A 4,440-nucleotide genomic window follows, 5' to 3' on the forward strand; every position below is an offset into this window, starting at 1 on the left:
TACAACTACCTGAAAGGAGGTTGTAGCGAGGTGGGTGTCGGTCTCTTCTCCCAAGTAACTAGCGACAGGACGAGAGGAAATGGCCTCAAGTTGTGCCAGGGGGCGTTTAGATTGGATGCGAGGAAAAATGTCTTTACTGCAAGAGTGGTTAAACATTGGAACAGGCTGCCCAGGGAAGTGGTTGAGTCCCCATCCCTGGAGGTATTTAAAAGACGAGTAGATGAGGCACTTAGGGACATGGTTTAGTGGTGGACTTAGCAGTGTTAGGTTAACGGTTGGACTCGATGATCGTAAAGGTCTTTTCCAACCTAAATGATTCTATGATTCTAAACTCTGGAAAGGTTTGTTTATCCAGTCCATTGGGTATGCACCAAATCACAGGTAGTTTAGTGACAGCAGAACTAATGCGGTCTGGTTTGCCATGGCTTTGTGCCTCACGGATGCCTTCTCCAGTGTGCGTGAGACCCAACTGAGGCTGAGGGAATGAGGGCTGAGGTCATGCAGCAGCCAGAGAACAAAATGGGTCCCTCTCCCCTGCCCAGCTCACCATAACCACAACATATAGAGGTATCTCACAGGTTCAAGAGTCAGGAGGACACATGGTATCTGTATAGAATGCATAAGCCTTATTTCATTAGAAAACATGTCTACAGAGGTCTAAGCATCAGGTATACCCCATTGTTTGAATTCAATGTGCTAAGCAATCCTTAGTAATGCTAATATAGGAAGGATATCAAAGCTAAAGGCAACACAAAGCTGGGCCTACTTTGAGCCTCTCCACTAGCCTCTAGAGTCAGCAGCACGTAAGGTTTTAAGACTCCAGTGGCACAACATGAACCTAATGCTGGCATCCTTTACCCAAACTGGCATCAGAAGAACAAACTATCTCATGTTACCTGTCTGCTTTCCGCTTCATACTTCTGCTCTCCGACATAGCGGCAAGAAAGAGAGATGCTGAGAATTTAGCATTTTTGTCAGGACATGGAGGAGATAATTGACTTTTTGTATCAGGATCTGTAACAAAATTTTATCCGGGTTGTGTGACAATTCAGGAAGTGCCTGGCTATGAGTGCACACTAAAAGAAGTCCTGTTACATGTTCATGGATAAACATGCAATATTAACAATATGACCCAAATATACCCTTGAAGCGTTAACCCCAACAAATAATAAGCCCTGTGAGGAAACTATAGATTAGGAGGCAAAATAATTTCATCCAATGCAGAAAATGAAGTGCAACAAAGCTAACCTGTTAACACAGATTTATAGCATAATTGTATCCTACTGTTTGCCGAGTAAAATAAAAATTGCAAATGAGGTCCAAAATTCATTTACCCAAATCTATTAGTAGACAATATCACTAAACAATCACATTTACAAGGAGGAAGAAGATTTCTGCTAATTTTGGTATCTTGAGATATATGTTCCTTGTCAGGAAAAGCAGCCAACGCTATGATCTGCAGAGAATTAATGGGTATGCTACCATTCCTATAAATGGAGCACTGCAGACAGCAGGTCTCATCTTGTTCCACCTGCGGGAGATAGTGTTGTGAGTTAACAGGAGACAGGTTATGAGCCAAACTCTGTAATCAGCTACATTAGCTCAACCCTACTGATTTCAATGAGGCTTAACAGGTGTAAATGAGGACAGACTCGCCCCTACCTGAGAGTTTGTAATGTCTGATAAAACAAGAATGAAAAGTCCTTGCAACTTTCTATCTTTATCTCTTAGTAAATTTTTTGAAGTATGTATGTACAGGATTGGCTGTTATTAAAGGCTACTATTGTGAGGTAATATCGTCACAATACATACTAAACAAGGAATGATTTTTTTGTAAAGGTGACTGGCTGTAATTTGGGGTTAAAAGGCAAGGTCACTATTTAAGGCTTGAAAGTTTGGATTCTGGGGCAAGGAAAACTGGACAAAATACTGACCTTGACCATTCAGTTTATCAGAAAATTAAAAAAAAAAAAAAGAAAAAGATTCCACATCAAAAAAATACATGAATTAAATATAATGTAGGGATTTTCTCCCTAAGGTCTCCATGGTGAATTGAGTCTATTTTCCCCTGCAGGAGAACATGTTTCTTGCTTTTTCCAAGGAAACAACTGTGCTTTGCAATGATGAAACTTCTGCCTCCAAGTGGGAAGTGGAAGCCGAATGTCAAAGGGTAAATTCCATGAGAGATGACAAGTGCTGATGGGCTTGAATTTGCACAATCAGCATCATTCAGTCTCTCCAGGGGAGGTAATGTGGGGAGTCAGGGGAAGGAGGGAGAGAAAACGAGTTCAGGCTGTCATCTCAGGAGGAAAGCTTGGTAAAAATATGTTCAGAATTTGGAGTTTGCCAATGAAATTAGCTGAAGTGCCTTAAAATATTTATTTGGTGGGTTTGTTTCATGTTAATAAAGAATGGAACAGTCTCTTCAAGTTCTTGTTTTGCAAAAAGAGGAGCTGGGTGTGGTGGGTTATAACACAGGGAGAGCTTATTGTTTACCCATTTTTTTCTTTCTTTGTTTTAGAAAAATAGTCCTTAAGGAATGTCAGACAAAAATGGCAAAGTAGGAAAACAAGCAGGATGTGATTTTTCATAGGGTTAAGCACCTACTTGAAAATGCAGAAGCACACAGATGGGTTGCATATCTCCCATGCTATATGAATTACATGAGAAGAGAATCTGCTAGGAGCTTGTCTCGTGTGAATTTGAGGTTCAAGAACTATCCCTGAGAAACTTTTGAACTAAAGGTGTCTCTACACGACAGAAATACCTTCAAGAACAGGCAGTAGTGAATTCCAAGCATGGTTATGTAGTGCACACTATAGCACACTGAAAGAAGGAAACTTTCGGCTTCCTGAGGAGAGCAGTTGTGGGGTCTCCTTTAGAAACAGGTCCTGGTACCCTCAAAAGTAGTCTAAAATACCAGATTGGCATGTATCCATGTGTGTATGGATACACATACTTATGCATACAAATACACAGAAAAAGGGTATCCACAACAAAAGCAGAAGATGAAGATAAATAAACCTACTGGAACAACTAATTTCTTAGGTTGCTCTTTCCTCTGTTTTTATGAGGTTTGGAGGCACAATACGTGAAGCTATCTTTCCATGAGTTAAATATGAACACAATTTCCCTACCATGGTATTTTTCCCCCCAGAAAAGTCCCTTCAGAGCAGGGGAAGTAAATGTTATACAGACAACAGGTATAGGATAAAAACTAATATAATGTATGTCAGTGTGAATATCCGACCAAAGTCCAGAGGGAGAAAAGACCAGTCTTACTAAAAGAAGAAAGGACTGTGGACATGTTATAAAAGAAATGAAGCCGCATGCAGTGGTAGAACGATCTGCAGAAACCTGGGTTTTGCAGGGACAGAGAGTATCTTCTGGCAGATTTTTAGAGTGTTTTTCCTACTTCCAGAGGTTTTTAATGCAGCAGCTAACAATCTGGTTACTGTCATGCAAAACGCTAGCACAGGCAAGGCCCAGAAACCTTTCACATGGCAAGGTATAGCTGAGGTCAATGCTGTGAGCCTTCCCCTAGCTCATTACACTGTAATGGAAGCTAGAAGCCTGTTTCCCGTGGGATTTTGCAGTGAGGCAGCTGGGGTACATCATTACCTTTTTGTCAATATGCACCTTTAGAGCGGTGAAGATGTAACCTTATTCTCAAGATGCTTCAGAGACCTGACGTCTTCTGTGCTTCAAAGGCAGCCTGGATCGGATGTTTCCCAGACTTACAACGGGGACTCCTTTCAGCTGGTACCAGCCTGGACCCCACTGGGACAATACTACGGGATCAGACTCTGACATAAATGACAACTGACAAGAAAGCACTGCCAATAGAGAAAGCCAGGGATCGTAAGCCTTGTGTAATATTCTTAATTTCCTGGCCTATTCCATGAGTGAGAAATGGACCAAAATGGAAAGATGACAATTATTCATCTATCGAAAACATTAGGCAAAAGGAATCAAGAGGAGACTCTCATTTTTGTTATTTGCAGGGGGGGAGGTACAAAAATATTCTGTAGTGTGGAAATTCCTACCTGCCATATAACAATTTAGGGTTTTATCAGTCTTATTAGTTTGCCTCAAAATTGAGGGAATTGAGTTGTAGTGACAAAAACATCAGCCTGACGTTGTCTTGTCAGAGGAATTTCTACCAGGGATGTTGCCTGGTGCCTCTTTGAAACTCATTCTTTTATGATTGAGCATTAGCAGGAGAATGCAGATAATAATATGGATAGAAAACACTGGAAAAGGGATTATCTTCAGTGCAGAATGATTTTAAATTACTGGCTTTTAAAAAATGGAAAGTTACAACAAAGGGTTTTTACCCTCTGAATGTAGGAGAAAACATGCTTCAGTTGTAAAAAGAGCAAGCCTAAAACATAACTTCTGGACAATGTATTGTGTTGATGATATGTATGTGGCGAGGGG

The sequence above is a fragment of the Aptenodytes forsteri genome, unplaced genomic scaffold (genome assembly GCF_000699145.1).
Source record: "Aptenodytes forsteri isolate BGI_AS27 unplaced genomic scaffold, ASM69914v1 Scaffold51, whole genome shotgun sequence".
Classification (NCBI taxonomy): Eukaryota; Metazoa; Chordata; class Aves; order Sphenisciformes; family Spheniscidae; genus Aptenodytes; species Aptenodytes forsteri.